The sequence below is a fragment of the Anguilla anguilla genome, chromosome 13 (genome assembly GCF_013347855.1).
Source record: "Anguilla anguilla isolate fAngAng1 chromosome 13, fAngAng1.pri, whole genome shotgun sequence".
Lineage (NCBI taxonomy): Eukaryota > Metazoa > Chordata > Actinopteri > Anguilliformes > Anguillidae > Anguilla > Anguilla anguilla.
Genome location: NC_049213.1, coordinates 3,125,059 through 3,137,500, shown reverse-complemented (window position 1 = coordinate 3,137,500; position 12,442 = coordinate 3,125,059). Strand labels below are relative to the sequence as shown.

Here is a 12,442-nt window from a genome sequence, read left to right as displayed (position 1 = left end):
ACATTTGAGTATGCTGCTTTTCAATTATGGATTGTGTATAGCGTATTTGGCATAAAACAGGCAGTGTTCTAGTCAACTAATCGGTAACGTGCCACAGGATAAATAGACTGTGCTGAGCAGAACCCTGTGCCACAGGATAAACAAACTGTGCTGAGCAGAGCCCTGTGCCACAGGATAAACAGACTGTGCTGAGCATAGCCCTGTGCCACAGGATAAACAGTCTATGCTGAGCAGAGCCCTGAGTGCCACAGGATAAACAGACTGTGCTGTTCAGAGCCCTGTGTGCGACAGGATAAACAGACTGTGCTGAGCACAGCCCTGAGTGCCACAGGGTAAACAGACTGTGCTGAGCAGAACCCTGTGCCACAGGATAAACAGACTGTGCTGAGCAGAGCCCTCAGTGCCACAGGATAAACAGACTGTGCTGAGCACAGCCCTGAGTGCCACAGGGTAAACAGACTGTGCTGAGCAGAACCCTCAGTGCCAAAGGATAAACAGACTGTGTTGAGCAGAACCCTCGGTGCCACAGGATAAACAGACTGTGCTGAGCAGAACCCTGTGCCACAGGATAAACAGACTGTGCTGAGCAGAGCCTTAAGTGCCACAGGATAAACAGACTGTGCTGAGCAGAGCCTTAAGTGCCACAGGATAAAAAGACTGTGCTGAGCAGAACCCTGTGCCACAGGATAAACAGACTGTGCTGAGCAGAGCCTTAAGTGCCACAGGATAAACAGACTGTGCTGAGCAAGCCCGGTGCCACAGGATAAACAGACTGTGCTGAGCAGAGCCCTGTGCCACAGGATAAACAGACTGTGCTGAGCAGAGCCTTCAGTGCCACAGGATAAACAGACTGTGCTGAGCAAGCCCGGTGCCACAGGATAAACAGACTGTGCTGAGCAGAGCCCTGTGCCACAGGATAAACAGACTGTGCTGAGCAGAGCCTTCAGTGCCACAGGATAAACAGACTGTGCTGAGCAGCGCCTTCAGTGGCACAGGATAAACAGACTGTGCTGAGCAGAGCCCTGTGCCACAGGATAAACAGACTGGGCTGAGCAGAGCCCTCAGTGCCACAGGATAAACAGACTGTGCTGAGCGGAACCCTGTGCCACAGGATAAACAGACTGTGCTGATTAGAGCCTTAAGTGCCACACGGTTATCCAACGAAGACTGTGTCAGTGTTTCCCATACACTGACTGTATTCGGGCAGCCCACTCAAATAGATCTGCCCCCGCCCAAAAATAATTATTGTCTTTAACATAGACTCCTGGCATTCCGATTTCTGACTGCAAAATTTGCGGTGTTAGGAGCACGTATGGTATTCCGAGGAGTTGCTTTGTCCTGTTCTCAAACATTATTGGCCCAATTCACATCTGTGTCATCACTGAGAGCCAATAAGCAACCAAAATCATAATCAGCTTTCATTCTAGAGAAACACTGCCACTGAAGGGATGTTACCTGCATGCAGCGGCCGCCTCTCCATGGTTTGTTTGGAACGCCGTGAGTCTACGTTAGTTAGTTTTGTGAGCAGCACACTATGCTTTGTATTCAATATTTTTTCTTTCAAATGTCAAAGTGAGAAATGGCTGACTGTCATTTCTCTGTGCTTCTTTTTCACTGTTAAATTTTAAAAGTCAGTTGCAATTTTTTTGTGGGCTCCTTTTAGTTTATACATATTTTTGGGCTTTTTATTTTTTGGTGATTCGGGATAAAATAAAGCTACACTAAGTGAAATGGAGCTGGCCGTTGTGTTTTCAAAACAAGTCAGCCCTCCTCCCACCCCCCACCCCCACACACAGAGTCTATCACAGCTTTCTCAACCTGTAGGAAACACTGCTGTTACACACAGAGACTGTGCTGTTACAGACTGTGCTGTTACACACAGAGACTGTGCTGTTACAGACTGTGCTGAGTAGCCCAGGTTCGTGCTCTCAGCCCCATGCTGTTCCTCTTCATAACAATGTGAGGAAGACTCCTCACAATGGGCCCTGGAATCCAGAGACTTCCTGCCGCAGCAGCGTGGGCCAAAAAGCATGAGCTAACTTCCTGTGCCAGTCGAAACTCACCCACCGATTGGCCCACAGATTCCTGAGTCAACCCAAACTCACCCACCGATTGGCCCACAGATTCCAGGACCAGCCGAAACTCACCCACCGATTGGCCCACAGATTCCTGAGGAGGAATCACACTGAGGGAATGGATAGAGTTTGCTGAAGCAGCACACACACAAAGACAGACAATCAGCGATACACACACGCACACAGGCACACAGGCACACACAAGCACACACCTGCACGCACACAAATGCATATGTACGCACACACACCCACACAGTCAGACAATCAGTGACACACACACAGGCACACACATACACATGCATGTGTACACACACCCACACAGAGTCAGACAATCAGAGACACACACACACCCACACAGTCAGACAATCAGTGACACACACACACACATAGTCAGACAATCAGAGATACACACACACAGGCACACACATACACATGCATGTGCACACACACACACCCACACAGAGTCAGACAATCAGTGACACACACACACACATAGTCAGACAATCAGAGATACACACACACACACACACACGCACACACATACACATGCATGTGTACACACACACCCCCACACAGTCAGACAATCAGTGACACACACACACACACACAGTCAGACAATCAGAGATACACACACACACGCACACACATACACATGCATGTGTACACACAAACACCATCACAGAGTCAGACAATCAGGGACACACACACACACACACACACACACACAGTCAGACAATCAGAGATACACACACACAGGCACACACACGCACACACATACACATGCATGTGTACACACACACACCCACACACATGGTCAGACAAGCAGACACACACACGGTCAGACAAGCAGACACACACACACACACACACACAGGACAGTACCAGGCACCTGGACACACACAGTCTCTTCCTCACACTGGCACACAGAGCTCCTGGTGTCCCACTGTCACTGAGCCACGGGGGACACTGCAGTATGAACTTCAGCTACAATAGCCTGCAGTACACCTCCCGCACACAGTACACCTCCCGCACGCAGTCCCCCAGACCAGCTCTCCTCACAAAGCCAATGGAACGGGTAGTGTCTGCTGGCACTTTGCTCCAATCAGCTAACAGCAGCGGTCAGTTTCTGCTCCAATCAGCTAACAGCAGCGGTCAGTTTCTGCTCCAATCAGCTAACAGCAGCGGTCAGTTTCTGCTCCAATCAGCTAACAGCAGCGGTCAGTTTCTGCTCCAATCAGCTAACAGCAGCGGTCAGTTTCTGCTCCAATCAGCTAACAGCAGCGGTCACTTTCTGCTCCAATCAGCTAACAGCAGCGGTCAGTTTCTGCTCCAATCGGCTAACAGCAGCGGTCAGGGTCCGCTGGCGCTCTCATCCAATCAGCTAACAGCAGTGGTCAATGTCTGCTGGAAATCTGCTCCAATCAGCTGACAGCAGCAGCAGTCAGTGTCTGCTGGCACTCAGATCCAATCAGCTAACAGGCATTCAGCAGCGAGCGAACAGACCAGGACTCTTAGAGAACACCTCCTCAACAGCGCTCGGCAGCGCTCGGCAGCGTGAGGAAAGCTGCCCGAGTTCTCCAGATTCAAACGGCCGCCAGTCAAACGCGCGGGCAGCCAATGGGCTCGTCTCGCTGCAGCCGCGCGGGAACAGCGTGATTTAATGCACCCACGGCAGCTGTGCCATCAATCACCCCGCCGACAGACACGGGCTATATTAAAAAGTAAAAACTTATTTATGCCTGGCGGCATCCCCAAGGTATTAATATTTCAACATGAGCACAGAGTTATGCGCTGGAAGACTCCGGAACCTGCTGGAAGCACAGGGTACGAGGGGCGGAACCGTAAATAATTAGCACGCTCGTTATTCTGCAGAAGGGGCTCAGACGGGTAGACTGCAAAAAAAAACTTTTAAACACAAATGAAACGTAGATCATAAAGACATCCGATGAAAAGCCATCAGAACGGAAAGAGAAAGCGGCTGGACCACCACCTCATCTGTCATTCGGGTTAGTCAGTAAACAGAGCAGTAAACCTCAAATCTCAAACATCACTTTCCCGACTGGTGAAATAGATGCAGTGGTCCGTGCATGCGTGTGTGTGTGTGTGTGTGTGTGTATGTGTGTGTCTGTCTGTGCATGTTTATATCCCTGAAAGTGTGTGTATGTGTGTGTGTGTGTGTGTGTGTCTGTCTGTCTGTCTGTGCATGTTTATATCCCTGAAAGTGTGTGTATGTGTCCACTTGTGTATATGTAGCGTGTCTCTGTGGATGTGTACTTGTGTCCGCATGTGTGTATATGTGCCTGTCCATGTGTGTATGTGTCTGTGTGCGTGTACTTGCCCACGTGTGCGTGCGTGTGTGTGTGTGTGTGTGCATGTCCATGTGTGTGCATGGCGGTGTGTGTGAGTGTGTGTGTGTGTGTGTGTGTGAGTGCATGTCCGCGGGGTGTTGTCCCTCTTGTGTAACCCAGCTGGCAGAGATGGTGGGGGTATGCGGGAGGGGGGGGTATGCGGAGGGGGGGGGGGGGGGGGGGGGGAGGCTTGTCCTTAACCGAAGCTGACAGGCAGCACTGCAGTGAAGAGGCCAAGCGACCCAGTGCTCTAACCCTCTCCACCAGCGACCCAGCGCTCTAACTCTCTCCACCAGCGACCCAGCGTTCTAACCCTCTCCACCAGTGACCCAGCGCTCTAACCCTCTCCACCAGCGACCCAGCACTCTAACCCTCTCCACCAGCGACCCAGCGTTCTAACCCTCTCCACCAGTGACCCAGCGCTCTAACCCTCTCCACCAGAGACCCAGCGCTCTAACCCTCTCCACCAGAGACCCAGCGCTCTAACCCTCTCCACCAGTGACCCAGTGCTCTAACCCTCTCCACCAGCGACCCAGCGCTCTAACTCTCTCCACCAGCGACCCAGCGTTCTAACCCTCTCCACCAGTGACCCAGCGCTCTAACCCTCTCCACCAGCGACCCAGCACTCTAACCCTCTCCACCAGCGACCCAGCGTTCTAACCCTCTCCACCAGTGACCCAGCGCTCTAACCCTCTCCACCAGAGACCCAGCGCTCTAACCCTCTCCACCAGAGACCCAGCGCTCTAACCCTCTCCACCAGTGACCCAGCGCTCTAACCCTCTCCACCAGTGACCCAGCGCTCTAACCCTCTCTACCAGTGACCCAGCTCTCTAACCCTCTCCACCAGTGACCCAGCGCTCTAACCCTCTCCACCAGTGACCCAGCGCTCTAACCCTCTCTACCAGTGACCCAGCTCTCTAACCCTCTCCACCAGTGACCCAGCGCTCTAACCCTCTCCACCAGTGACCCAGCACCCTAACCCTCTCCACCAGCGACCCAGCGCTCTAACCCTCTCCACCAGCGAACCAGTGCTCTAACCCTCTCCATCAGTGACCCAGCGCTCTAACCCTCTCCACCAGTGACCCAGCGCTCTAACCCTCTCCACCAGCGACCCAGCGCCCTAACCCTCTCCACCAGCGACCCAGCGCTCTAACCCTCTCCACCAGCGACCCAGCGCTCTAACCCTCTCCACAAGCGACGCAGCGCTCTAACCCTCTCTACCAGTGACCCAGCGCTCTAACCCTCTCCACCAGCGACCCAGCGCTCTAACCCTCTCCACCAGTGACCCAGCGCTCTAACCCTCTCTACCAGTGACCCAGCGCTCTAACCCTCTCCACCAGTGACCCAGTGCTCTAACCCTCTCCACCAGCGACCCAGCGCTCTAACCCTCTCCACCAGCGACCCAGCGCTCTAACCCTCTCTACCAGTGACCCAGCGCTCTAACCCTCTCCACCAGAGACCCAGCTCTCTAACCCTCTCCACCAGCGACCCAGCGCTCTAACCCTCTCCACCAGCGACCCAGCTCTCTAACCCTCTCCACCAGCGACCCAGTGCTCTAACCCTCTCCATGCGCAACACAGCGCTCTCTCTCTCTCCACGAGCGAGCCGCTCCTCTCTCCGCACACACACGCCCCTCTCTCTCTCCACACACACACACACGCCCCTCTCTCTCCACACACACACCCACACGCCCCGCTCTCTCTCCACACACCCACACGCCCCTCTCTCTCCACACACACACACACCCACACGCCCTGCTCTCTCTCCACACACACACCCACCCACACGCCCCTCTCTCTCTCTCCACACCCACCCACACGCCCCGCTCTCTCTCCAGACACACACACCCCTCTCTCCACACACACACCCACCCACACGCCCCTCTGTCTCTCTCCACACACACACCCACCCACATGCCCCTCTCTCTCTCTCCACACCCATCCACACGCCCCGCTCTCTCCACACACACACCCACCCACACGCCTCGCTCTCTCTCCACACACACCCACACGCCCCTCTCTCCACACACACACACACACACGCCCCCTCTCTCCACACACACACACATGCCCCTCTCTCTCCACACACACACCCACACGCCCCACTCTCTCTCCACACACGCCCCTCTCTCTCCACACACACCCACACGCCCCTTTCTCCACACACACCCACACCCACATGCCCCGCTCTCTCTCCACCCACACCCACACGCCCCACTCTCTCTCCACACACACCCACACGCCCCTCTCTCTCTCTCTCCACACCCACCCACACGCCCCTCTCTCTCCACACACACCCGCACGCCCCGCTCTCTCTCCACACACCGCCGCACACTCAGAGGATGGCAGGGCTGAACAGGAGCAGCGCTGCCTCGTTCCCTTCCGCACGGCGGCTTCCCATCTCCCGGGCCGGCAGCTCGCCCCGCACGCGGACCCGCAATTTACCGGAACATTCCGTGCGGACACCCGTCTGCTTCAGCACAGAGGAGCCGCTCAGCGCCACAGCAGTCCTGTTTATTTTCACTCTCCCTCTCCAGTCCTAACAGTCATCCTCTCCCGTTTAGATCAGCTTTTCCAGTCTCCCGTCCCTCTCTGACCAGTGAGGCAGTGGAACCGCCGCTGGTGCCAGGACACAGTAAAGCCCAGACGTTCTGCTCCCACCCCAAAAAACGCTGCCGTTCGCACGAGCGGATTTACAGCAAAATTACACCCTGCTTCGTTTTCTATGTGTGTGTATATGTGTGTGTGTGTGACCAAAAATAAATGCTTTTTTTTGACTGCTTCACACCTCCACAAGCCAGATCCTTGAATTTAGTTTTTTTTGCCAGTTTATACAGAGAATGAAAGCTTTGCCAAAACACGTTGGACTTTATAATTGTTCATGGGAACCTGCCATGAGCGAAACGAAGGCATTTTATTAAGTGTGTCCTACAGAAAAGTCCCTCGGTTTGTCTCCTCTATGTCAGAATAAGCTCAATACCAAAAAGCACCGTCTATCCTTAGGCTAGCCGCTTACATCTTTACGGCTTATCCAGGTAGCGCTTCTTTCTATGGTTTTCATTTTTACCTGTTTGTTTATTTTAAGGTGCACTGGGAGTTCCCTTCCAATTGTACAGTACACGTGTCAGAATTCAACAATACATGTGGTTAAAACCTGCTGAGACACAACAACAACCTTACGATGGCAAACAGAAAAATTACATTTTTGGCTGCTTCAGAGAATTCCTTGACAAGGGAGTGGGGTATGATTTCTTTTTTCGTTCTTCTATTTTTTTTTTTGTTTGTTTGTTTGTCACAGAGGAAACGATCACACTCTCTCGCGGTGATCAAGGTGTCTTCGTTTGCTCGCCTGGTGCTCTAAGGTTTCTGACAGGAAATACTCCTAAACTGCAGTTTGATAAAACATCTCTCGTGCAACGATTCTGTCATTACAAGTTACTATGGATAAACGAATGCCACGATTCTATAGTCCACTCTTTCCCTACCTCCAGGGGCCAATGCCTCTAAGAACGAGGGACGAAGGAAAAAATACACTTCACCCACGAACATGGCACGATGATAAGCCAACTCTGTACATGTACATTAGTTGCTACTTGCCGAAATGCACTATTGCACGTAATCGGTGCCGTGATACTGTCGTTACAATGCATTTCATCATCACAAATGCTAATCGTTTTTAGATCACCTATGAAATTAGAGGTCTAATTCTTTAAACAACCAACACGATTCTCCACCAATTTTGCCAAATTTAAAACACACCGAAAGCCGAGGCCTCAACGCGTTTCAGTACTTCGATCGGAACAAAACTTCAGAACAGTTCACAATGATTAGTAAAGACGTTTGTAAATCGATTTGCCCCCTCCGCTTTACTGATCGCTTTAATGTTTTAAGCGGATATGCACGCAACGGTCAAAGTGAAAAATAACGTGTTGGTGTTTCACAAGTGCACGTGCGGGACTCCTCTTGGCCAATCCCAAAGCAGACATCCAACAGAAAGACTGAATTCATGCCCGGTATGTCCGTGACACCCAACTGTCAAACCTGATTATGTTCATTAATCTGAAGCTCCATCCTGCGATAACGATTTGCGGGACGCGCGTTTTGCACCGCTTTGAATTCCTATCGATCGCAAATCAAAGTTACAACTAAAAGATTGCTCGAGTCTGCCATTGTTCCGTTCGCTCTTCTTAAACCAGAAACATTGTCCAATTACATGTTTGCTCTGTCCCAAGATCTAGCGCAGTTAACGGTAGTTTGAACTGGTAGCCTACTATAACGGTACAGTGAACTGCTTAAAAACGGAGGTAGCCGTATTGTATTGGCTGGCCCCTCCAACCCCTCCCAGCTGCCTCAAACACCATCGTTTAGAAGAATGCCTCTTTTCCCCCACTGCTTTCATTTGGGTTTGTTGCATTTATTCGACGAAAAAGAAAAACAAGCCAAGGTGAAAGAAGGTAAGGAGCAACCCTGAGGTTTCGCACTCACCGCGCCACTACTGACTGTCGCGTTCCGATTTCACTCGCGGAAATGTGCTGATCTTTCTGGGATGTGCATGTTCCTCGCCTTGGTACGGCATGTGTGCACGTCTAGCTCATGGGTTAAAATGGGTCGAAGGGGGAGCAATAGCGGTTGTGCGCTGCAGAACGCCCATCGAGACGAAGTCACTCCTCTCGGGCGGGGCTGCCGACTCCGAGGAAGTCGGGGGAGGAGACTGAAGCAAAAACTGCAGACAACAGTTCTAAAAAATTCTTTTCAGCGTCCGTTATTTTTGCGTAAGCCGTGATAGCGAAAGATGGATTTAGGTAAAACGGAACTATTCTCATTTCCTGCGACCCGGCGACTCCTAAAATTCCAAAACAAATTCCACGGACGTAGCTCCTTCAGTTCATATCGCCAGTCTGTGTTTTAGCCTGCAGAACACCTTGTAGATGTCGGGAATTAGCTTAAGTGGCCTGTTATGGTTTATTCAGTAAAAATGCATTCTCTAATTTCTGGAGCATAGTACAATGGGCGACGCATGCTTCTGTTTTGATCTAACAGTGATTCTTGAGTTCGCAGAAATAGTCCACTGTATTATAAGTCGAATGTTTTGGCGGTTGAAGGCTGTAGGCTACTGCAGACACAACTCGCTGTAATGACCATAAACTAAGTGCTAAAACCATACCGCAGATATATTTCTTTTTGAAAAGGCACCTCTTTGTTTTCTTCACTATTTATTCTCCACCTGAAGGCTTCACCTAGACTCTATCGATTTTCTGGGGTCAAACTGCGATTTGGGGGGATGGGGGACCCCTCAAATCCGCTGTATCGTCAAAAATGTGCAGCGGTGGGAGGGAACGACGAAATAAATTTAGCAAAATGGTCCAAACCATCGTCTTGGCTCAAAATAATTCGTTTGTATGTTGAGAATTGGGCTGTTTTAAAACTCTGTTAATTGTCTTTCTAAATATATATATATATATATATATATATTTTTTTTTTTTTAAGTAACCAATAAACAGTTTTTCTTAAATACAAATATATACATGATGCATTAAAATACATTCCTTAGATACGTTTTAGGTTGTTAAAAAAAGTTTCATTTGTATATTTTTATTCATGATATGAATTAGGTTTAACAGCATATATAGCATTTGTTCAATATATAGTTGAGATTGCAAGTTGCAGAGGTCATCAGACGAGCCAATTTAGCAACTGTTCAGAGTTAAGAAAGGTGGTTTATAGGATTTTGTTACATTTATTTTCTTGTCCACCCAAATCCACCCTCATTTGTTAATTGTATTTTGAAATTAAAAAGACTGGTGAATGCAACATGAAAGACTAATTTTTGCTTGACTCCACCTCTGGCTGTATGTATTACACACAGGCACAAAGGCATATGCAACACATAGGGGCCTGTCGAACCTGCTCCAGCACCATCATACACAGACACAAAGGCGTATGCAACACGGGCCTGTAACCTGCTCCAGCACCATCATACACAGGGACAAAGGTGTATGCAACACATAGGGGCCTGTAGAACCTGCTCCAGCACCATCATTCACAGGCACAAAGGTGTATACAACACAGGGACCTGTAGAACCTGCTCCAGCACCATCATACACGGGCACAAAGGCGTATGCAACACATAGGGGCCTGTAGAACCTGCTCCAGCACCATCATACACGGGCACAAAGGCGTATGCAACGCATAGGGGCCCGTAGAACCTGCTCCAACACCATCATACACAGGCACAAAGGCGTATGCAACACACAGGGGCCCGTAGAACCTGCTCCAGCACCATCATACACAAGCACAAAGGCGTATGCAACACACAGGGGCCTGTAGAACCTGCTCCAGCACCACGGGGACAGAAAACACACAAACGAACAACAAGAAGAGAGAGAAGCATTCAAGTAAAAGAGAGGAAAGTTGCCTGTTAGGAAGTGTCCAGGCGGTGGTTTCGCCTTATCTCCCACCCACCGCGCTCTCCTTCAGACCTTGCCCTAAGCACCTCACCCATCTCCCACCCACCGCGCTCTCCTTCAGACCTTGCCCTAAGCACCTCACCCATCTCCCACCCACCGCGCTCTCCTTCAGACCTTGCCCTAAGCACCTCACCCATCTCCCGCCCACCGCGCTCTCCTTCAGACCTTGCCCTAAGCACCTCACCCATCTCCCGCCCACCAGAATCCTTCCGGTACCTCCTGAACCACCTCACAGGTATCAGGCTGAGATGGATTAAGGGAGATTCTGGATCCCGTCTTCCTCCCACTCTTCTCTATCAAACCCCCCCACTCCAGCCTAAATCTGCCGTAACACTCTCCCCCACCCAACCCTGTACTGCCCACCCTCGGCCATGATGTGGCCTGGAATTTCAAAAAGAGTTCTTATTCTGTTTATTGTCTTGTTTCAGAAATCTATATTTTCAACTTTGGCCCTCAGCACTGTTCAACTTCACCCGATGCTACACCAAGAATGATAACAAGCTCTCCTGCTTGGACAGGGTTTGGGGCTGCATCCATCTGAATAGCCATCCTTTTAAGCAGCTGTTAGAACACAAGGTCACAGATTCATCATGATTGTTATATATAAGATATATATAAGGAATATAAGATATTCCTCAGTGCTTGTGTACTTTATTTACATGGTCTTTTTGTTAATCTTTATCAAGGGTATGGATAAAAAAGAGTACTGTGTGTTTATTATATGATTTACAATAGAGGGACTGCAAAAATGTAATCTGATGAAGTCTGTGGGGTGTACAGTCAGTACAATGAACACAGTTATAATGAATGTTTTGGTGGTGGCAGTTCCTAGAACAGTATGTGATGTTTTCCCAAACCAACTGCCAGTTTAGCTGGACTATAATTGGGGAGAGGTCACTTGCTCAGGCAGAGTTTAAAGGCAGATCTTTTTGCGCACAGTCTAATATATGCCCGTATATGTCTGAGGCCATGGCTCTAGATTTTGTCCTGTCTTTTATCACTTTGCTCATTGGGGACACAATCATGCTTCACTTCCCATAGTGCACCATAGGTTTTCATTGCAATGCGTAGCTGTAAATAGAATTAAAATGAGGAGTTTTGTGGGTTAAACCTGTCCTTTATGTTTTGGGATGAATGAAGGTCCTCATCATTCACAATGTTTGGAGGGAATGCACCCACCCCCACCCCCCATCACGACAATTTGGACAATTAATTGGATGACCACTAAAAAAAAGCTGAGGCGTCTCTGCCGCTTGAGCTGGACCTTAATGGCTCGACTTGCTGTACGCCGTATGGATAGAATGTTGTTGATGTTTGATCTGAAACTGTTTTTTTCCCAATTTTACAGGAATGTTAGAATAAAGTAGGTCTTGTTCTGGGCCTCACTGTATGCTGTTCAATAGGAAGCCAAGAAGCATTGATTTTTTGATCAAACAAAGTTACAAGAGAGCAATAATAAAAGGACCAGTAATAAATCTAAAAGTTAGGAAAACTTTCCTCGCCTTCTTTTCTTGACCTTTGACGAGAGGTGACTTTTTTTTGCTGGACAAAAT

The 12,442-nt window shown here is 49.8% G+C and overlaps 1 protein-coding gene across 1 annotated transcript in view; it reads right to left on the bottom strand.

Moving 5' to 3' along the window:
- The window catches only part of ppp1r16b (protein phosphatase 1, regulatory subunit 16B), a 104,952-nt gene extending 95,905 nt beyond the window's left edge, over window positions 1–9,047 (bottom strand). Inside the window, exon 1 of the mRNA XM_035388786.1 lies at window positions 8,908–9,047. The gene's annotated coding sequence lies outside the window, so the exon portion shown is untranslated. The remainder of the gene's footprint in view (window positions 1–8,907) is intronic.
- Between the last annotated feature and the right edge of the window lie 3,395 nt (window positions 9,048–12,442).